Here is a 23,596-nt window from a genome sequence, read left to right on the forward strand (position 1 = left end):
TTCGATTCCCGGCCGCGGTGGCCGCTTTTCTGATGGAGGCGAAAAGCAAAAACGCCCGTGTGTTCGAGATTTCGGCGCACGTTGAAGATCCCCAGGTGGTCAAAATTAATCCGGAGCCCTCCACTACGGCGCGCCTCATCGCCTGCGTTGCGTCGGCGCGTTAAACCCCACAATCATCGTCAACTTGGATCTTACGACTGCGCAAGTGCAGTTTATATGTGCACTTGAGATGCCATTCCTTCCGCACAAATATACCTTGGCGGTTTCGCATGGCATACGCGCGATGTCTTCGAAATACGCGCCTTCGAAAAGCTTTTCTCGCGGAACCGACTACATGGATGTGCGGAATGCGACCGTGCGATAACGAGCGCTTTCGCGAACAAGCGAACAAGCCTAGAATCAGTCAGTCGTTGACGTCATTCCTACAGCGTCTGATATGCCCGTTTTCGAGTGTTTCGATGAATAATGGCCATGCTCCAGCACACTCCAAAGAAAAGTTAATTTGAGAGACCGGTCAGCCGGTTATATCTGCCGTATCCTGCCAGCACGAAAGCCGATTCTCTTTTGTATCGGCAATAGCTTTCCTACGGAGTAGCAACATTGGCACGTATTGGCAATAGCTTTCCTACGGAGTAGCAACATTGGCACGTATCGGCAATAGCTTTCCTACGGAGTAGCAACATTGCCACTCCAGCTGCAGGCGGCATTTCAGGGGTGCTGGGCGGTTGTTTCTCGTGTAGCGCAAGCGCAGTTCTTTCATCTCCACTTAGTCGTATAGATATGAATAGAGGGCAAGAAAATGGCCTACCCTTGTGAAAGGTCGTGCCATTTCGCTTGCAAATGTTGGCAGTATTTTTCTACAAATTTTAGTAGCAACTAAAGTAGCGATTGTAACGCGATAGCATTAGTAGGCCGTTGAACGACTTTCCGTGGGCACGGGGCGTCCTCAGCAGCCGTGCTCCGCAGAAACGACGTCTTCCCGGCCAACCGGAAACGACAGCAGTGAGTCGCGAGCGCCCGCCTGCAGGTTGTTGAATGGGGCGCAGCAACCACTAGAGTGCGGAAAAGATATGGAATCCGGTAGGCTCGCCTACAACGACAGTACAGCAGGAAAAAAGAGGACACGGGGTTTCAGCATGCACCTCGTTTGAACATTGGAGTCGCTCTCCCAGTTGATTTCTTGGACTTCTCCTCTTGGACAACATGCAGTGATGGTGCATGAAGCAGCTCCGTTACAATACACCCCTCTACGCCCAGTAACGCTATCGCGTCTCACATCTTCAGGCATAAACATAGTGTCCACTGCAACTTTTTAGTGGTACAGTTTGTAGGCGATTGTGCTAAAATTAGTAAAAATGAATATGTCAGAGGGGCGGAAACAAGCACATGGGGCAAATGTTCTAATCCGGGTGCGTCCTGGACATCGTTAGGCTAAATTTTAAAAATCCCGTCCGATGTGAAGCCTTTTAAGTGCCCCATTCTCATTAAAAACTGCATTGTTGCAGTTGCTGACCGGTACATGCAGGGAATGGCCACCGATGTAAGTAATAAAAAAAAACATTGTAGTTTCGTATGGTATGGGAACATAGGATCCGAGTGCGTTACCGCCGGGCTGCGTTAGGCTGAAGAACAACAAAAATTACAGTAGTGCGTGGCATGCAACGTGACGGCATGTGAGTAGTAGAGAACAGGGCGCTTCAGCCAAGCGGAGCTCTGATTCTGGGGTGGCTGTGGCGTGTGTTACCAGTCTGCTTGTTGAGTCGATTCGCGCCAAAAGACGACGAAACGAAATCGAAGAAAGAAACGCACACACGTACGATGCAGCAGTACAGGAGCCTGTCGATGCAGTTCGCGCCAGAAAAAAAAAAAAAAATGGCGAAGAAAGAAACGCAAATACAATGCAGCAGTTAGTCTTTGGTGAAGCATCCCCAAGCTTTCGTCTTCAAAGCCTTTTAAAAGCTCACAGGAACCTTTTTTTTTTTTTCTAACGCGCGTCATGGTTCTGAAATATGCTTATGTGGTCTGGGACCCGAGCACCGAAGTCCTTATTTAAAAATTGGCGGCAATTCAAAATCGTACCGTAGGGTTTGTGACCCAATCGTGTGAATACCATATTGGCAAGTGATTTATGCCGCGGGATCACCTGAAACGTCGACGCAGCTTTTCTGGTTCTTTCCTAAGCCAGGCGGTCTGTGACGAAGCAGCGACTGAACGTCATCCGTACCACCCGTCTATGAATCTAAAAGAAGAGACAATAGCAAGAAACGTTGAGTGATAATGTGCGTTTCAAGCGTCATCCAAGGTGGGGAAGGCTCTGCCTGCACTGTTGTCACAGTACATGGTGAAAGGTTTAAGGCTGTGCCCTGGCAGCACCTGCGCACAGGCGCAGCATGAATTACAAACTGCGTATATTGAATGTTTTATGCCGCTGCATTCACTACATGCATTGTACTTTTTTTAAGAGAGTTGTGACACTACTGCTTTGTCTTGTAACTTTGTTTTGTGTAATACCGCCTGCAACAATGCTTCCGGGCGAATGTAGACTTATGAATAAATAACTAAGCATACAAGGGATTGTAAAAAGCTTTACGGTGGGAGTAGGTCACGTATTGAAAAATCTCTGAAAGAAAGAATAAGTGTTTACGACGAAGAAGTATGCTCAGTTTTTGTTTTTTGTGACTTGAAAAATTTAAATAAGTCGCTAGAGCATTGCTCGAATGTGCAGCTAACTGAATATTTTTTTTTTTGTTTCAAGGTTAAGGTATCCTGCGTTAGAAGTAAAGCACCCTTGTTAAGCTATTTAATTTGTAACGCCCGCCAGCCGGGTATTTAGAAAACAGCCCTTGTCCTCGAGTGATGCAGCGAGGGAAATGTGCTGAATTCACTGTACTGTATATATCTTGATATCAAATTGGCTATTCTACTGGCTTCTTGCGCGGCTTCGAACCTTGACGCAGATGGTGCTGTAAAGGGAGAGACACGGGGGTCAAGTCACTCTAAAATAGCAACAATAAACGCCTTGGGATTTAGTACGCGTACTGAGAGTTGATCGTGTTGATTTCTAACTGTGTGAGCATTTCCGTGTGCACTCGACGAGCAAAACTCCTCTGTACGTCTGTAACGCTTGATGCGTCACACTTACGTCGAATACGAAAATGCTACTGATAAACAGATAGGGCCTTCATACTTAAGGAACTGGACTTGTCATAGTGCCCTGGAAGAGCCCTTCCGAGCAATTCATTTGTGTGTAGTGGTGGAGCCTACTTTAAAGGGACCCTGCAACACTCTTTGAACAGGGCAAGTAAACCTGCACAACGTTTAGATTACACTGCCAGGAATACCTGAGCCAAATATTACACGTGCACGTGAAGCGGTGAGCGCGCAAATAGATGTGAAAGACAAGGAAAAACATACCGCTCTCTCTTCAGTTGTCCTCATTATGCATGGCCTGAGGGACGTCACATAGGCCATGGCTGCCCGATCGGCTGTCACTGGTCAACTTCGCGGGTAGATTCTCCCATTTCCGTCGTCGTCATCCCTGTGTACGAACCTCTTCTATGCCTGAACCTGTAGGCACAGTTTTGCCGTTTCTTTTGTGTTTTGAGTGCGCGCGGAGTTTGAGTGATGAGCTCAATACTTCCCTTTCAACGGGACCACTCGACTACAAACGTTTATTGCTTCAAAAACGCCCTACCAGCCCGAGCGCGCACTTGCGAGCAGGCACCCATGCCTGCTTTTTTGTGGCACCAGACCGGAAATAGGCCCCTCCGCGTTGCGGAGAAAAGGGGAAAACTACCCGGCATGTGATATATCGAAGGCCGCCGAAGAGAACGCCGCGAGCCGCCCCCCTCTCCGGGAGAGAGCGCGCAGCTTTCGTCGCGTTGCCCGCGGTCGAGTTGAGAGGGAACGATTATGCGCGATTTCTCATCGCGCGTAGTTTCGTTAATTGTGAACGGATTTTCATAATTCTTGCGGGAGGAGATTTCTGGGACAATAGACTTTATCCCAAAATACATTACTAGTAGTCGATGGCAAGTGTTGCAGGGTCCCTTTAAAGGGGCTCGGCAGAGCGGCTTACGCATTTGTCCGACAATTCCCGCTGGGAGTTCCTGTATTTTTTGTTTTGGCAAACTAATAACCCGAGTGCCGACTAAACCGCAACTGCACTTTGCCCCCGCTAATCCAGCGGATTGAACAATAAGTAAAGCAGCTCCGGAGTTGTCACTGATCCTCACGCAAAGGAGGCGCCACGGTCGCTGCCACGTCGTACCGGTTCCCGGGCAGCAAAACAGCGTTGTGACAACCTATGTCAGCCGACTGTGGAGTGTGCGCGAGTGAAATAACAGACAGCAAATTTTTACCGGCTGCTTTGACGTCACGCAGTATGTTTCTTTTTTTGTCCTCAGCAGTGGTCTGGGGAAAGGGATTGTGTGAATTGGTTTGGTGCGTGACCATCGCATCGTCGTCCTTTCGAAAGGCGCGCGTGTTCGCCAACAGGGCGCAAGGCAGGCTTCATTTATTTCCTCACCGGTCAGCTCTCCGTTTCGCGCGTAGTGGATACGTGCCTGCCAATTGCAGCGCTCCACGGGGGCGTCGCTCGCGGCGGCCACTCTTTTCCGTAACGCGGCAGCAGCCTTGAAGGAGGAACGTGGTAATCGTGACGTATGCGCGCCTCGAGAGGAGAGGGCAGCACGGGAGGCAATTAATGGGGGCGCAGCACAGGTGGGCCGTCGTGGACCGAGCGGCGGTGTGATAGACTTTCGGGAGAATTTCTGCCGCCTGCGCTCAAGGTCTGCTTCCGAGAAGGTGCGACGCTTTCTCCTTTCGGGCCGACTTTGTTTCGGCGGTGAGAAGAGGCGCATACCGAGAACCACTGTGCTGGCCGAGAATGCGAGAGCGTCTCCAGAGCTGGCTTTCGCAACGGGCGCAGAAATAGATTAGTGTAGAGCGCGCACTGGTCTCGCCCCGAGGCTCGGAAATACGCCGCGTGCATTACGCAGTCGGCCTTCGCTGGGTCCCCGAGGGAAAGTGTGCTTGGTACGGCCGCCGTGCTTACAGCGGCCGCGCGTGGCGGGAGACAGGAGTAGCCCGCTTACAGGCCTAATAACAAGCGGTTAGCCCGGACCGGCGCGGCCGCATTTCGCAGCGCTGTTGTGGCTTCGGTCCAGTTCACCCGCGCGCTCTACTGAGAATTTTAGGGGTTGAACTTGGACGGTACGGTCGAGTTCAGTTCACACAGGCTGGTCGTCCCTTGGGAGCCGGCGGTCGTGCGCGGGAAGGAGAAGCCTTTCGGCGGTGCTTCGCGCGCCCGGAAGCCAAACCACCGAGTGTTGCTATTTGCGGAGATCCGTGTGCTATGCACGGCGCATTTGCGTCCTCGATATGGCTGCTTTCGGATAGGAAGCTATTAGTACCAGTCACGATAACAGCTTAATGTATTCGCCTCGTAGCGCGGTTCGAATCCCTGACGTGGCACCTGCTTGTGTCCGGAAGGCGAAATACAAGAGCGCTAAAAACAACCCCATCAGATCTGAACTGACCTCGAATTGCTGGTTTCGGCTATCCTCCTATTCGCAGCGTATACCTTCGTCGTGTCAAACCACGAATTTGAATTACGGATCACTGCAAAAGCGAATGCTGGAAAGTTCTCGCAAAACAAGGATATAATTTCGAGGTCTCAACCGGTTAAACGGCAGCTGTGTGTACTAATGCTACAATGCCGCCCTTTGTCCTACTGGCATCGGATCGTGCTACAATTGAACCTTGCCTTCGCAAGCTTAGAAATGTTATCTGTGACGTTCACGAGGTACCTGCGTAGGGCCCACCAACGGAAGACTGGAGAAGTGAAGGGAGTACCAGACATAACAAGCAAACCTCTCGTATTTGTGCACACGTAAGCTTGTGCAGCGCGGCAGTCACCTGCTCTCTGTTTCTGCCGGAACAGTGGCAAAGGCTGGCGGAGGGAATGGAGGGAGAGCCTATTTGAAACAGCCTATTCGTGCTTCCCGTTCGCATCGTGCCTTTGTGGGCCGAACGTGACTGATTAATGAGCGCACCGTAACCTAAAACCCAACGGCGCTACAGTTACGCGTATAACAAACACCACCAGCGGTAACGGTACTAGAATAGACGGCGTGAAATCGAGCACTCCCCTCCCTCACCGAGAAATCACGACCATGGTGAAACAGAAGACGCAACACGGAGGGAGCGCCTGCGTACGTCAGACCTGAATACGGGGAGGCGTCCCCCTCACCCTTGAAATAAAGAAGGCTGTTAGAACTTGAACTCTTCAAGAAGACGCGTTGTTTTGTACTTGCGCAAGTATTAGTTTTTTTTTCGTTATATTTTGCTTTACCCTCGTAATGACGTCTCGTTTGAATCCGCGTGATGCCGCTGTCAAGACACACACACACACACACACACACACACACACACACACACACACACACACACACACACACACACACACATATATATATATATATATATATATATATATATATATATAGAGAGAGAGAGAGAGAGAGAGAGATTTAATGAATAATGATGTTACCCCCACTATAACGGCGGGCCTTGATACTTCGGACGGGGATGACAACGAAAAAGTAAAAATAAAAGTGGGCGCAGGAGGGGGAATAATGAACAAGACGGAGTATACAAATAAATAAAATAGCGAAATAAATTTAGAAAAAAAAATTGCAACAGCAGGAGAAAAACCCCTGAGGATATCAAGGCTAGAATAGCTGTCCTGCAGTGCAACGAACGTCTTATCAAGTCAAGTTAAAGGTGGGCACTATAGACGTTGTGTTGAATTTGATACGTTTCAGTGGTACGAGCGCAAGAGCTGTTATTTGTGCACGCTATCAACGCTCCTAAACTAAAATTGATGGCAAAAAGCTAAAAATGCCGCGCGCCTGTTGAAGTCCTTTTCCCAGGCGTCGCCGGCCATGCCAAATGTGCGCACTCCTTTGCGCAGCGTTCGCACCAGAATCTGCTAGTCTGGATCATTTCAAACCGGATTGCAACGTGGTTACGCATACATTGGGGTGCGCGGGCAGCTCTTTGACTTTGTGCTTGAAAAACGCGGAAAATGGTCGCTGGCATTTAAGGGTGCTGACGTTTGCTGCTCGTGGTGTATCCATCCGTAACCAATACAGTTATCCCGGCCATTTTGCAAGCTGCAGGAAGAGGCGTAATGACATCACGACACCTGAATGTAGCCTTTCCCTTTTCAGCGGCGCCAATCGGGCGCGCATCTATGTCGAAAGTATGCGGCGGATCCGTGCATAGGTAATGGATAATGCTGTATTTTCTCGCTTTTAGTCGCCCTCTGTTTTTTTCTTGTTTTCTTTTTTGTTTGTTTTGCTCAGATTCGATGCGCATCGATCTTGAAATGGCAACTTCTTTTAAAACTTTATGTTTGCTGCAGTTGAGTAGTGGGGTTAGAATCGATGAAATGCGGTATTTGACCTTGCATTAGTTCCTGCTCGAAAACATTTGCGAACAGCACGCGTCGGAGATGCACGCCCCGCCGGCGTATGCGAAGGTGGATGAATCCGTCAAGGTGAGTTCGGATCTGTTTTTAGATCTTCAACCACCTTCGGTGCTCCTTTTTCTTTGTGTTGTCAGGCGACTGTGTGAAAATATTTAAGAAACTCCACTGAGCAACCATTAGGGTAACATGTTCAGCTAGTTTGTGACTATATACGGAAGTGGGAAAAGCACACATTCGGACTAATTTCATGTACTGGTCATAATGAGTTCACATTAGAGCTGTAATCGCAATCCGCGTCTGCTAGGGGCTTCTACGGCATGGGTATGGTTGCAAAAAACGACTGTAACTCGTGTTTTGTCGGGAGTATCACGAAACAAACTGACAGCACGGTGGACTGCCCAAGCGACTATAAACGTAACCCCGGGAATTTTTGTCTCAGCAGATGTCATGCATAAATACGAGTCACGGTTTTAAATACAAATTAAAACCCACGCTCCCAACCATTCCAGCAGCATCACATAAGGCCACCGTGAAAAGGACAGCCCCATGTTGGCCTGCTAGGATAGAACTGTAGTCCTTTTAAGTTCCGTTAGGCTAATAATTAACTGAGAAGTATGCTTAATGGGAAATTAAAAACAATCGTGTTTTGTTTCTTGCAGTCGTTTGGACTGCGGCCAGGTCAATCGCGTTTTGGGCCGTGCACACGTTTGGCTTCGCCGTCCAACCACATTCACAACGTGGATTGGGTCCAATTTCTTCTAACCGCTCCGCACGCTCGTATTATGCATTGACCTCCAATGCGTCTTGTCCCAGCACTCGAAAAGTATGGTATCTTCCACAATGGATTTGATTTCACTCCGTGCACATTAAAAAAGACAGAGAAAAAGAGCCTTCCTTCGGAATACAGTGAAGTAAACGCAAAAGGGTGCCCGCTTATGAGGCTGACATAAGTCCGGCCTCCGAGGCCAGTAGCTTGGACAGTCGTCGATTGTCGGCCTCTTTCCGCCTTCCGATCTCCGTCACAAGCTTTGTCTGCGGTCGCCGAAGAATGCGGCGATAAAATGAACTGCCGGACGCTGTGAGCTGGCACGTGCATGCGTGCGTGCCTGCGTGCACTGCTACGTGATACGGGTGCGAACGTAGTGAGTAAAAGAAGGAAAAAAATAGGAGCGGCCCACGAGTGCAATTCGAATTGTGCGACATATGTGTTTTGGCGAACTGAATTCACTTCACCCCTCCGCTCCTTCTACCCTCCTCGCCACTCTGTCCTGTCCACCTTTCGCCGATTCTTCCAGCAGACAACGGCGCCGTGTTTTCGCGCAACGGTACCACCGCTGCTAGCACAGTAAAAACATGTCGCGGGCCGGCTTCGAGCTGCGTCCGATAGCGGCTCTCGCACTCGGCTATCGGCCAACACCTGGCTGGCGTAGCACTTCCGCCGGCCGACCGCTGCTCTCGCCGTCAAGTTTTTGTTCCCCCACGTGGCGGTTATTACACGCTTGAGAAATTATTACCTCTCCGCAAAAAGCGCTTCCGCGCACCGCTAGGCGCTTTTCTTTGCTTGGCTCTTGCCTCGCATTGTTCTGCGGCGATGCACGTCGATTCTGCATTCATTCTCCCCTGGCTGTTCGTGGCACTTGTGTTGCACAGCCCAAGAATGCGGGTTCAACCCGGCCGCGGCGAAAAACAAAAACTCCCTGGGTCTGTCGCACATTGAAGATGCCCAGGTCCACTACGGCGCTCACCATATCCCAGTTGTAGCTTCGGTGCGTGAAATACCCCAAAACTTGTGATTTTTCTTTTCTTCTTCATTTATACCTTTTGCTCCTGGCGCTGACAGTACTGAACGGCACTGGGCTACGTTTCGATTACTTTTTTTTTTTTTGCACGTCGTGGCAGCAGGAGCAGGCTGTTCAACTTCGAAGCTTCTGCTAGTGCAGCCAACGTTGTACTTTGGAAGCTGTAGCCAGAAGTGTAGCGGTTCGTTGCTAATACGCAGGTAGAAGTTTGAAAGTTTATTTCCCATAATGTACATACAAATCTTTATCGAGGGAAATCGGGAAAAAGTTGCTCCATTGCAACTTGACGGGCCCAAAAACCCTTTCAGCAGAAGGGCAGCGGGCTAACACAATCGCCTTAAATATAAAAGAGCAGAGAGAGAGAGAGAGAGAGAGAGAGAGAGAGAGAGAGAGAGAGAGAGAGAGAGAGAGAGAGAGAGAGAACACACTGCAAAATCGAAAGGCATACACATAGCGATAGGTATCAAGCACGAAAAAAAAGAAACAAAAAGAACTTTGAAACTGCAAGTCATCAAAAAAAAAAAATCTCGACAGACACATAACGGCAAAACAGTCACCGACATCGCTGTAGTGAATGGTAAAGCAAGTAAAAATAATCAAAACAACGTACTGGCAATAATAATTTGCAATGGCTGTGCTACAGGCAGGGGAACAAAAAGACGAAAACGAGACAACAGAACAAAAGTACAGGGCAAGGTTCAAAGCGTTGAAACCGTTCTAGGAAATGAAGCAATCTTTTAAGCTAGATAAAGAGTTGATATCAACCTGCTTGGCAGCAAGGTTGTTCAGAAGAGTAGGCAATGTATGGCGAAGCATTTGTGTACCGTAGTTCGTTCGTGAGCGAGGTACTAGCCAGTATTCTGGTGACCTAGTGCTATAGGACTCAACGCGTCGATTTAGGATGACTATATTACTTAAGCTGTTTTGGCCAGATGTTTGATCATTTCTATATGCTAAAGCTAATCGATAGTGAAATAAGTGATAAATTTTGAGAACATGTAGTTGTCGAAATAATGGTTCGCTAGGGCAGGCGAATGGAGCGTTGCAAATTAAGCGAAATATTTTATTCTGTAAAAGAAACAACTGATTTAAATTTGAAGCTGATTTCGTGCCCCAAACGAGACAGCAGTAATTTAAATGACTGAAAAATAAAGCATTATAGATTATCATTTTTACCTTCAAAGGGAGGTATTTTATCACAATAGCATTCCTACAGCTTTAGAAAGTTTGCCCGCAAGAAAGGTTATGTGGTTATTCCATGACAGGCACTGATCAAAAAATCACACCGAGTGTTTTGACTGAGTTAACAATTTCAATTTTGGAGCCAGCTAGCATAATGTCATTTTCCAAGGTAATGTTTTGTTTTTTGCCTGAAACAGAAGGGCTTTCGTTTTGTCGACATTTATTTTAAGTCCATTATCAATGGTCCAACGGTAATTTTTTTCTAAAACAATATTTGCCGTAGTTGCAAGGCTGGCAGCACAGTTCGAGGTAAAAAAATTGGCCGCGTATCTGCTCCTTTCATTGCAAATGACGTCAAAAGGCGACAGTCTTTATCGGCTTTTGCGAAGTAAATGCCTCCCTTCGTTTTGCCGCTCACCTCTCATGTTGTTCCTCTTGCGTCACGCTCCTCCCAAGGTAAAGACGCCAAAGGTTTGCTTAAATCATTTTAAATTTTGCGCGTTGCACTGCTCCAAACCGGGTGTCTCGATGCGAACGCTGCCGTACGGCGAAGACGCGCGTTAATCGAGGCACCCTACTTCAACGTTTATAGAACCGCGTTTCCCTACTCCACGTGCGTTGCAACCAGAACGTAAAAACTATCTAGTGGAACCTTGCGTAACTGTTGCCGGTTGATTTCTTAAAATGGCGCCAGAAGCTATAGTGGCGCGGGCGACAGCAGGCGACGGCGGAGTGAATTCTTTTTCTGTAGTTGATGAAGTATTTAATTTCGCAAAAGTCAAGCATGTTTGAAGTTTTATAAAGGAACACTGCAAATATCACTTCTGTATTGATTTGTTGTTTCATATTTGCGTAATGTCTTGTTCTTCTTCAACAATGTTGACAAGTATGAACATTACACCGGACCAAGACGGGTAGATTTAGCTATGACTATATAAGACTATTGCGCAGGCATTCTTTTGCTTTGGCCGGGTGGCTGAATCGAGTCACAGACAGACAGACGGACAGACACACAGACATACAGACAGACCAAAATTTCTGGGTTTAAGTAGCCCAAGAAAGACTATCGTCTTTAATAACAGAGTTGTGGAACTATTACTTGTATAAAGGGCACGGCGTGCAGGTGAAACCAATCAAGGTAAGCTGCCTCAAACTAGCAGCGCCTGGTGACAATGGGGGACCCAGGCGTGGGCTCAAAATCGGCGTGGGTTGCTCAGAAGCGTTGCACGCAATCGTTGTGCGTTGCGTCGGCGTTAGCAGAAAGCGGTTGTGGGCTTCTGGCTGCCGCTCAAACGCCTTTAGTACTACAGACACTTCCTGGCGCGCGGATTTCTTCGCGGAATTACCTACGCACGTGCTCGGGCGGAAAAAATGTTGGCTGACATCGCCACACGTCAACGGCCTATGTGGCTTACGAAAACATTTTCGGTTACTCTCGGCGTAAGCAGGACGTTGACGGAAGCGCGTATTTGTCTATCGGAACCTGACATATATGCGGAAGCCGCAAGTGTTCAGCGTCCTTCTTCGCGCATAGTGTGCGTGCCAGTGGTCCTTTCATCTGATTCGCAGACCCGAGTCGTATAAGGCGAACCCGGATATGTCGAAAATAGTCATGTTTAGTCGGCAATTCGATACGTTAGGAAGCAAAATTGAAGGGTGTCACTTCAGACTTTGATATGGGCAGTAGCTCAAAGTATTCGAATTCGCTATATCCGGGTTGAACTCGCATACGCGATCGACCTCCTGAAGGCGCTGTCTGCTATCTCAATGCATAACCTCTTGTCGGTTGTCGAACTTGTGCGATTATTCAGCTGGCGTTGGTTGTCGCCTAATGATGCAATACCGCGGCTCTTCAAATGCCACACGTCATCGGCCCTGATATTTCCAGCGTGTGTAACGCAATGGGCGGCTTAATCGCGCTGGGGAAATCTGCCAGGTGATGCGTGACAGCGGCACTTAAACCAAGATAAAAAAATAGTGTGTTAAGGGGAAGGGGAGGGGGATGCTGCCTGTCCGCTTTTCTTGGTAGCATTCCTGAAACACACCTTCGGGGGTAGATCGAGAGAGAGTGTGTGCGTGCTCGTGACTCAGACTACGCGCATGGTGCAATCGTCTGTAAGCGTCGTGTTCCCCAATGCGGGCCTGCCGAACAGACGGGGCTTGCCTGGACGTGTTTTATTATAGGGCGCGGATTGCCGCGGAAAGCGATGTCGCTCTCCAAGGCTTCGCAGCTCGCTCGCTGGACCAGAGCGGCCGGAACGCGTGATCTGCAGGGTGTCCTGTGGATGCCTCCTCCGAGTGTGCGCTTGGGCCCGCATCCATTTACTGACATCATCGGATGCGGGTGGGCGCTGCGATCCAAGTTTGAATAGACTGGAACGCCCGAGATCCGGTGGCAACCGCAACGCGCAGCCGTTTAAAAATAACAGCAGTCCAACTGAAAGTATGGCTCCCGAAGCGACGGGTAGAAGATGGCGCTGTCGTTATACATCGCAATTGTCTCCTTGCCTATTGCATTAGTGAGCAACTGTGTCCAAATCAGCTCGAAAGTCGAGACTTATCGAATCCCGCGTTCGGTCTTCGAAATTGGTGACAGAATGTGTACTTCATGTTAAAGAGCCCATCACGAAATACGTGCCTATAGCCTCCGTCACACGTGCCCGTCGTTAACGACTTCTTCACTCGTACTGTGACATTTCTATGACATTCTTTAAGGAACGGGGCGTGTGTTACGATAAAGCAGAGGCGTTCACTGCAGAGGCGTTGCTTCATCAGCAGATGCATTTGCACAATTGAATTTGTCATAGCGTTTTTATTTTTCGCGCGTGCGTGTGGCAGCGTCTGCGTTTAAGGAGTACGAAGAACAACAATATAGGCGCAGACCTTGAAGTGTGACCACGAAGCTGACACACTCCTCTTGTTACCGCTCTACCTGCTTATTTTGGTGACAGCCATTTCGCCTGTCGCGGGTTGGAAAGAGCTTGCCTTATTTTTTCGCCGACCACACGTACCCGTCAGCCAAACGACGCTATATAGTCAAACGTCATTCTAGTTTAATGAGTACCTTTCGAGGTTGCGATCCAATGCCGTTGTTGCGGCAATACCAGCTGAATACCCTTCTGCAGGCGGCTAAATGAGCTTTTTTTTTTTTTTTTGTAATTAAGGTACAGGTTACTAAATCAAATTAATCAGCGAAGCCTTAAACCGGCCAGCAGAGCGGGGTTGCCAGCTCCGCCGCGAAAGCTGATTGACATTTGATTTGAATACGCAGTTTTCAGCTAAACTATGTAACTGAACTGGCATGAGTATACATACCGTCGCGGCAGCTCAACGGCTAAGGCGTTGTTGGGCCCCCGGGCACGAGGCCCTGTTCCCCACCACGACGCGCCTATTTTGCCGATAGAGGCCAACGACAAAGGCGCCTGTGTGTCGGAGATTGAAGCTCGCGTTTGAGAACCGCAGGTCGTCTAAATTAAACCGCCGCCCCCCAATGCAGCGTGCCCCGCAGCACATGCAGGTATATCGCCGGTGCATGGAACTTCAATTCGATTTATTTTTGTTGCTTACATTTGAATCTGCAGTTGCATGACATGGCACGGCACAAATCTGTCAGCATAAACTACCTCAAGAATAGCTCGCGGTTCTTTCTAGCCAACACTGCGCTGATACCATCTATTCGGCATGAAAACTATGGGTTCAGGTGCGACGATCCGGTGACCTTCCGCCCTTGATTTTGCGCGCGCTGCTGCCGTGACGCCATCCTTGGTTGCACGAGGAAGACGCGTCCGTTCGGTCCTGATGTGACCGCATGCGTTCCGGCGACATGGACGTCTTCGCGACAGCTCTGTGGGGGATCCGCGGCTCGCGACACTGACATCTTGGCGGAGTCGTCGTGCGGCCCGGTGTGTTGTGGTGCGCCTGGCGCACGTCGTCGACCGACGACCTCGGCTGGTAAAAATAGGGAGGGCGTCTCGGCGCCACCCGACTGTGCCACGCAAGCAGGTGGGAAAACGCGACGCGCTGGCCGTGCCGCTTATTGCGCGCTCTGATGTTGACGGGGGGCACGGGTGAAAGTCGAGTCCCCACCCTTTAACCTTTCGCTACCACAGCTGTTTTCGTGAATTTAAATGCGCAACCTTTTCTGGTGACCTTCCGTTGCGCGGCGTTGGCGTGCTAGCAGGATCAATGTATGGATTAGTTGGGGAAGGGCTCTGGAGGGAAGAAGCACGCTGCGACGGTTGACGCACACTGCGGTTTCGGCGCAAGTTAGAGAACCTCAGATGGTTTGAATTAGTCTGTAGCTCCTCCACCTCCCTGGTGTAGCTCCTGTTGTGGTTTTAACCCCGTAAAACTGTTATAAAAACTCCCCCTCGAGCACCCATCATGATCAAACGTACTACCACTGGCTGTTATTGTTCGTAACTCGCCAGCGTTGTTACACATTTTGGAAACCTAAAGAATAATTACAGTATATTTGGTAAACCAAGTAAGCCGCGATCGCGGCAATTCTACTCAGCGATTTTTTTTTTTTTTTTTTGCCATAACCTAAGGTGTGATGTTTGATGTTAGCGTCTATCGCGTGTTTCTCGTAAAGCTGATGCCCAGCTGGTATCATCCCATTCGCTCAGCGATCGCTTTGAGGCGTGGCAAGAGCTATGAGCTGCAGGCCAAGCACAGAATGAACTGCAGACATGCTTGTGGAGAAAGGCATTAGCGAGCATCGACTCCACTCGATCGGTCATGTAGAGCATCGCGGGGAACGGCGAACGAGAGGAACTTTCGTTCGGGGCCGCCGCTCGAAGAGTAGGTAGTGGGGCTGGCGGTTTGCCGCATTTTACGAGTTGGTCTGCTGCGCGTGCAGGCAAAGCGCTCTGCTGGCATTGCTTTCGTTTGCGGCTTTGCTGCACTTCTTGTCACGTCGCATCAGTGGGCGCTCTCGTTCAATTTCTGCCGGTGCCAGTGCTGGCGGCTCGCCGATAACTGCCGGTAACACAAGCTACAATTCCAACCACAATTCCCAATCCATATCAGTGCGCCATCTACCAGCCGCTTCACCGCAAAGCGCCGCGGATGCGTAGACTTGGTTACGCGCAGCTTTGAGAGGAGCTGTCGGAATACAGCTACGCTTATAAAACAGGTATAAACCATGCCATAACTACAACCTCCTTTTATATGCTTTTGTTGACATGGCGGCTCAATAGGCGAAAATTCCATATTCTCTGCGACAGAGCGGTGCATCGAATTCCGAAGACAACCCGTATCGCAGAAGTAGCCACGTCTGCGCGCAGCGGAACGACCGTTCCCTGTCGGCGGGAATGAACATAAACGCCAAGAAAATGATATCTGCTATTCTTACGTCTCGCTGCATGCGCCCGCAGCAGTGGTGAGCGTCGAAGCGGGCAGCGCGCGGTTCAGGCGAATGCGATTTGCCGCTGCGGCAGCAGGAAGAGTCCGGTGCGCGGCATGCCTGTCACAAAATGACGCATCCGGATCGGGTCGGCCGCCGAAAAAGGGCCGCTCGGCTGCAGCGTCGTCGTCGTGCGTGACTGGCGCGTCCCCGTTGGGCGTTCTTCCTCGCCGTTGCACGAATCCTTCCGGCCCGCTCGCCGAGTGACCGGCTGTGGCGGAAGGTCTTGAGGGCTGCCACCGGCGTGAATAAGGCCCGCCGGTATTCGGGCGTTATGGGCCTGCCGGCCTCGCTCTAAATTTGGAGCCCGCGAGGAGGCGGCGTAAACAAGCTTGGCACTGCGCGCCTCCCTCCTTTGGCCCCTCCGCTGTCCTCAGCGGCCAGTTCTGTTTACTACCGTCAAAGTTTGGATGCGGGAGACGTTTTCCATCTCGAAACGGCGCTGGGGGCCCGGCCGTGCACGCTGTTTAGCATCGCAGCAAGCCTTCGTTTGCTACAGGTCTCCCCAGACATCATCCCTCCATTCAGAATGCTGGGAGCGGCAGCAACTCGGGAAATGGCTCGAAGAAAGGAAAACAAAAAAGTACTTGGGGCGCTAACAGACGAGGACGAAGAGAACACGAAAGGACAGATGCAGACATTTCGCGCTTTCTTCGTCCTCGTCTGTTTAGCGGCCTTGAAGTCATGAACCTAGTAGATCAGCAGCAAGTTTTGCTGGATGGGCATGGCTCATCTCTACTGAGAAAAACACACGGGTACGCGCGCTCACGTGCCGGGGATTGTATGTAATTGATTGAGTGTGATCAATTCGTGACCCGTACAGACTACAATTCCTTTGCTCTTGTTCTGTATTTTGGACCTGACGATTGGAATTTACGTTGGATTTGACGATAATCCCAGTGCTATCCGTGTTTGAGTGGGCATGCACGTGTGCATGTGCCAATTAAATGTTTTTGATAACCATCCGGTGTATTGAGCCAGGCTGGCCTTTTTAAAGTAGCTCTCCCTCGAATGACGTGTACGTTTCGGAACGTTTTAATTGAATTCTAGCTTAAATGAAGGCTTGTATTATTCCTGTAATTGGAACTTGCGCTCTCTAACTCGCAAATGAAAATGTATTCAAAGTGTTGCTGCTAATGTTTGTTTTAATCAACGCCGTCGCCGTCTGTATTTTTCTTTCGTCACAGCTGAATACAATTAAACTAAGCAACGCATTCGCAGTCTTCGATGTGCGTTGTCCGGCTAATAGGGCCGCGCGCCAATTTGCGAAAGTGATTCAGAAGGCATGCTCTTCGAATTCGCTCTTCGGAATTCGGAACGAGTTCTGTTCGTGGGGTGCAACTATTTTATCCCCTGATAGAGGCTTCAGTAATGAAGTATGTACTTGTTGAGAACGGACAGTGTGCGTAATCAGAGGGGCTATTCATGGATCCAAGCCTCCTGTTATTTACGCAAGTGCTGGGTGGGATCGCATCTGTTTTGACGGCTACTCCGCACGCCGAACTTGGGCGAGGTAGCTTCGGCGCGGCAGCTGTTGCGAATGCGCGCCTGTTCGAGCGTCGGCAAAGAGCGCCGGCGGGCGACTCGCGCGAACGCGGCGTTACGAGCGATCGGAGGCGGGGTCGGAGGAGCGCGCATCAGGCGAGCGCGCACGTGCGCGCATGCGCCCTGGCGCTTCTTCCTTGGCCGTCCTTGGCGCGGTGTCTGGCGAGCGGCGCGCGTCGTCAGTCCCAGTCAGTCCGCCGCGCTGTGACCTGCGGCGTGTACGGCGTTTCCCCTCAGCTTCCCCCACTCCACGAGACGCCGCAGCTGCCGGCCGGCGTTTGTGCAGGGCGCATTTCGGGCGCCGCTCGCCTGCTGCGATCTGCGGTCGTCTGCTGCGAGTCCCTGCTGCTGCTGGTACTGAGGTGAGCTGCCGCTATCGATCGGCCACACTCGCTGCGAGACTCGGTCGCGCGGGCCCAGTTGGGTCAGAACCCGGTCGCTGAAAACCTCTTCCGCATGGCTTCTTCCCGCGTCGGATGATCGCTGCGCAGTAAGAACCCGACGTTGGTAGCGCTGGCTTTCTCCGCCCGGTCTTAGCAGTGCGGTAGCCGCGAAGATTGCCATCGGCCGGGGTGAACGCAATCGGAGCTCTTGATCGCGTAATGTCGCAGGTTCGCCTGCACTCTGCAACGGACGTGAAAATGTGCCAAGTTGGGCACAGGCGGGCGATGTTCCGATCAGTGCGCCGCCCGCGATGGCAGCGTTGTTTTCAGCCAGCGGGCCCTTTCGGTAGCGCGTCGGCTTCGAGTCGGCCTCCCAGCGCGCAGCTCCTGCTGTGCCCATCAATCAGCGCGAGGTGTGCTGCACTGCAGCGTGTGCCGGCGCCGGAGCAGCGCCTGTCTTGGCGCCTGTTGCCAGCCGCTTTTCGCTGTCGTCTTACAGTGATCGGCACTGACCGTCCGTTCCTAAGAGGGCACAAACAAAGCAGCCTTCCGCGCAAGCCATTCAGTGGGACGACGTGTTCTGCCGTTGTGTGGTAGAAAACAAGGAGCAACCTTTTTCCCCACTTATGTTCGCAGAGGTTTTCGCGTTTACCAACCGCATTGTTTGCAAACAGTGTCGCTGCATTAAAATTAGCTCGGACAATAGGTGCCTTCGGTTCGCGTTGGCAAAAAGGGTTGTGAACGATGTGCGCGGGAGCATCGCTCAAAGCCTTCTGTGAAGGTATTGTCACCGAAATGTGTCACGCCTAAAATATGCGTTTATATATATATATATATAGTTTGCCTACAGTGATCTGATCTCATTTTTTTCCTGTTGCTCTACTAACTTTTTAAAATAGTATGTGTTTTTTTTTCTCTTCCTGCAAGCAGCGTGCTCTAGTATTGTTAAAAATATTTTGTTTCTTATAACGGCGTTAAAACATTCTGTAATTTCGAGACTGTTTTGAGGCTATATTGATGTTAATCACGCGTATTTCGCTGTTTGTTTTAATGAAAATCATTCACATCCCGTTTTACCGCTACGGTCGCAAAGGCAGTGGTAACGCTCAGTCGTAGAGATTATTTTCAAGGTCACTTTAACGCAGTTCCGAAACTACCGTGGTTTAAAATCGTGTCCGTCATTTAGAAAAAGCGCTTTGCACACAAATCAGAACGGAGCGTTTCAGAAATTTACACCCTATATATCGTCGCGACTAGAGCCACTAAATAAGCTAAATAAACCTGATCTAGTGGCTCTAGTCGCTGCTGTAAAGCAGCAAGCGCCAGTCGTATCCGGCGAGACGCTTTCGTCCAACCCGTGATCTAAGTATATTACACCGTGGTCCAACCCTAGCTGTGTCGTGCATCTATACACTCCCAGAGGAAGGCTGGAGCACTGGTGGCGAAATTGTATCGCGGAGTGCGGGAGAGGCAGTGTGTAACAGCTACGTATTTCCCGTTGATCGCCAGTTGAAAATGGAAGGGCAACGTCGTCATAAGCACAGGCTAAGAAACATTTCTGGATTACCGGTCGGTACTGGGATGCGCTATTTGCTTAACACTGACTTGGACAAGCGAATGTAGGCGCTACGTATGTTCTCCCCGCGCAGTTAATTTATTTATTTAGTTAGTTATTTAGTTAATTGATTTATTAACATACCTACTTCGCCAAAAGGCATTGTTGTAGGGGGGGGGGGGGGTGCTATACCTGAAATAACACTAAGAATCACAAGTGGTCACAAAGAAACTGCAGCGTGTAGCGTGTTTATGGCAGCTACAGAGATTACAGCTAATGACAGCGGCGCACTCAATAAAAACGAATTCAAGTCGTGTTGTGCTCATGCGCAAGTGCTTCCAGAGCTACACACACAGGGATTAAATTCTTAGTTAAATGGTTTCTTGTTGTTAGTACACAATTTCTCGGCGCAAGTGCTCCTCCCCAGGTAGTGTTGCCGTAGTTTAGCGACAGTGGCAGGACAGAAGCAGAGACTAAACATCGCGGCGGTGCGTCAGCTCAAACGCGCTAAACTTAACGCACCCGCATGTGGCACTGCACACTCTTGAGCAGTCGCGGGTGGAGTGAACTAGAATAGTCGCGGGGCTCGACACAGTGGAACGAAATATAATTCCATGTCTAAGCTTCGCAAGCGCGGCGTTCGATCTGGGTGACCCAAAGGAAGGGTGTAGTGTGCCGACCAGACGGTGCTGTAACCGCCACTAGAGTTCTGCGTAGACGGAACGAAACGAAGTTCTCGCGTCCCATCAAAACGGAACTGACATCTGTTGGCGTTCCATCCAGACTAATGTTCGCGCCACTGGTCCAACACACTCCTTTCTGTGTTGCTATGGTTACGTTTCCCCTTGTCGACATTGAGGTCGTGGGTTCGATTCCCCCCATTTGATTCTGGTAATTTTCGTTATTTCTGTCGAGTGTTGCTCTGTGCGGCTTTGTTGGCATGTAATTGGTCCTGAGCCCGTAGCTTCAGCAACCACATCGTACTTGACATTGCTTCGGGTTTGGCAGAGTTGGGGTAGGTGGTCGGTAATGATTGTTCTATTTTTTTATGTTGCTACTCTGTAGGTGGCATTGGAGAAAAATGGTGGTAATGTCCTTATGTTTGTTTCAGTTCGGTTAGGTCATCAATACAGTTTATTGTGCGTCTGGTCATTGCGTCGTCAGTGTGCAACAGAGCTCCTCACGTTAAGCCACGACCGCGCCTCAAACGGACGCACTGTACGCGTGCACTCCCCAGGGGCTCGGAAGGCATTGCAGGATGTGAATTAGACGGGACTAGCGCTAACTTCCAACAAAAACATGCGCTCAGTCCGGTGGTTCTGTAGATATTGGATTTTTTTTTTTTTTTTTGGGGGGGGGGGGGGGGCATGAATGGCGTAACAAACTATGATCCACTTGGTAACCGTGTTTGTTCAAACATATAGTTAATATACTTATCAGCACTCTTTTAAGCCTTACAAAAAGGCTTAAAGTACAAAAGCGAACTCACGCGTTAGTTTTTCTTTTTGACTTTGTAAGCTTACAAATTCCCGCGCAGCCGTATTCTTTCTCCTGCTTAGTATTTTATTTTGTTATACCTTGGTTCACAACCGCAGGCATGGTGGTGGATAGGCAAATGCGCGTCCTGGGCATTTCTGATTGATAGTCTACGATTCTTGGCTGTGCCGTTAAAACGCAACGGCCCGTCTGGCGGTCGTAAGATCGTCCTCATGATAGCGGGATCTCATAGACAACACCTACTGCACAATCGACATAGCGATTTTAGTGTTTCTGCCCGCAGCCTTCCCTTTCAGCAGCCGGTATGCGCGAGCGCAGACTCATACAGGGCAGTATTCCTCGACGTCCTTTGTAATTTTGCGGGACACTGGGTTCGTCTCTCGGCTGTGGCTGTTGTCTGGTGAATGCGGAATGCGAAAGCGAAAAAGGCATGCACATAGGGCAAAATACAAGTTTAGTCCATTCGAAAGGTCGTCGCTGTAGAATTATGTCAATTTAAACGCATTCTTCAACCTATTAAGTTAGGAAGTGAGGAAATCGGGGGGCGACCCACTGGCCTCTTTATCGCACCTTATGACGTCATAGGTATGCATGGCGGCCGCCGATAAACGCGATTGTTCCGTTTGATCGTCGCGCTTGAATGCGAGCATGGACTTCACGTACTGCTTGCTCTCTTTTTGGTACCTGCGTATGACGTCACCGCAAACACCGTGTCGCCGAAAATGTACATTTGGCAATATCTGTGGTCGTTTTTGTCTGGCAGGACAATCAACTTCATCCGTTAGGTGCGGCAGTGAAGTTGATTTATCGAAGCTTTCAAATGAAACACGAATGCGTGTCGTATTGACAGTCCCTTTCAAGAGCCTCGGGTGAATTGAAATAATCCGTATCGCCCCCCCCCCCCCCCCCCCCTTCGTTCGCTTGATAGCTCGGAATGACTCGCAAAAGCGTGGCGCGATCTCGTCGTCGAAGCAAGGAACGCTACAGTGTTCCACGGCCTGTGCGCGTAAGGCGATGCGCGTGCATGTCTCGACCCCCGTGCAACCAGCTAGGCTTCCCGTTTCTGTCACCCGATTCAATGCGCTTCCGCGCAAGGCTGTGCATGAGGCTGTCGGGCACGGTGCGCGCTCGGAGCTTGCGTGGCGGGAAACAACCGCATTGTCTACGGCCATCCACCCCTGAAAGGTGATAGCTGCGTTGCATTGCTAAGAAATTGCTGCCGTCCATCCTGCGTGCACGCGCTGCTGACGGCGGCGGCGGCTTTGCCGCACTCCTCTTATTTTCTTTAGGAGTGAGGGGGGGCTACTTGCGTTGAAGATACCCTGTATGCATATACCGTGCGCCAGGCGAACAAATGACGTAAACTATTTAAATGCTGTGTAAATCAGGGTCTGTAATGTGAATCGAACGCGGACCTCACGCGTGACAGACATGCGTTGCACGATTGGCGCACCTGCGTGTGCGCGGAAGGGCCGAAACCGGTTGTGTGCAGGTGCATCGGCAGTGTGCCTACCGGACGCTCGTGCCGGTTTTCCGATTCACTGGGGTGAAACAAGGACGAACTATACTCGACTACAACTCAAGAACGACAACGGTCCCTGCGCCTCATCACGCAGCCGGCTCTCCCTCCGCGCGGCGCAGAGAGTGTGCGTCACTGCGAGTATTACGAACGCGACACCAGTCGAGTGTAGGGGTGTAGTGGACCGAATAATAATAATAAGGAAATCAGAGCGACCATCCTTCTCCTAAAGACTACCCGCAGAATGTCGAATACCGGTGCGTGTTCTGACATTGGTGTTCGGGGTTGTCTAGCCCAGGCACTATTGGTTACCTGTTCCACAAAAATGGCTATTTGACAGTTACTAGTTTCGATAATATCTGGCTGCACTTAGTGGAAGAAAGTAACGTTACTTTATCGCAGGTGTAAAAAACAACAAAACAAATGTGGGCCATATGAAGGCAACGACAAATTTTTCGTAAGGGAAGGTACGACGCCAAGCGGGCAGGTAGAAATTTTATTTTAGAATGTTTATTTTACGAATGCTATAGGAACGCAGGCAAAAGCCGGAAATTATGCTCCTGGGCTTGGTATGGACCCCCTGCGCACGTATAGTGTGCTTTCCCTGCCACCGAATTTTTTGCTGCACGTTGTGAACTGGCTTGTTATGCTTCTGTAAACAACACCGAGCGGTTCAATGCCCGTCACATTAGGATGGTAGCTTAGCTAGAAGGTTAAAATGATGAGTGTAACACCAGCCGGTAGAGAGTGGTCCGACTCGGCCGTCACTGTTGGGACCGGCGTCCGATATTAGTGCTCGTTTTTTCAGTGCTACAGTACGCAGAGAACGCCCGGCTAGGTAAGCTCTGTACCGTATTTTTTGCGAATATAACCCGCACCACTGTAGGGTGCAGGTGCGCGAATTCCGCCCCGAAGTGCAGCCTCACTGCAATAGTGTGCGCAGCGCCACCGCCGTCGATCATTAACTTCTTCCTTCTGCTCTATTCTAGCCGGCTTATATTGCCATCAGCAACAAAGAAAGTGAAGCTTGTCAGTTGCCCTCTATCTTCGTTGCCGGTGCGCTTGCGGTTCCAAGGTCAGGTGCCGCCGTGCGGCGTCAAAGAGAATAACAGGCGCCGCCCCTGGCACAATGTGTGCAAGTAATCAGCTTTTCAAATGTACAGTCATGGACAAATGAAATTCGAACAGGAAAATATGAACCGAAATACTCAAAA

General features: G+C 50.1%; 1 protein-coding gene across 4 annotated transcripts in view; it reads left to right on the forward strand.

Moving 5' to 3' along the window:
- The window catches only part of LOC144154963 (protein FAM13A), a 140,332-nt gene that overhangs the window by 69,388 nt on the left and 47,348 nt on the right, over positions 1-23,596 (forward strand). Inside the window, exon 1 of one of the 4 annotated variants that reach the window (XM_077686122.1) lies at positions 17,584-17,790. The exons of 1 other annotated variant lie outside the window; for it this stretch is intronic. The gene's annotated coding sequence lies outside the window, so the exon portion shown is untranslated. Of the gene's footprint in view, positions 1-17,583; positions 17,791-23,596 lie in introns of those variants that run through there. 2 more of the 4 variants (XM_077686119.1, XM_077686121.1) reach the window with 2 other exon arrangements.

Source organism: Haemaphysalis longicornis, unplaced genomic scaffold, assembly GCF_048455015.1.
Source record: "Haemaphysalis longicornis isolate Haplotype H1 unplaced genomic scaffold, Haemaphysalis longicornis Haplotype H1 scaffold_1, whole genome shotgun sequence".
Classification (NCBI taxonomy): Eukaryota; Metazoa; Arthropoda; class Arachnida; order Ixodida; family Ixodidae; genus Haemaphysalis; species Haemaphysalis longicornis.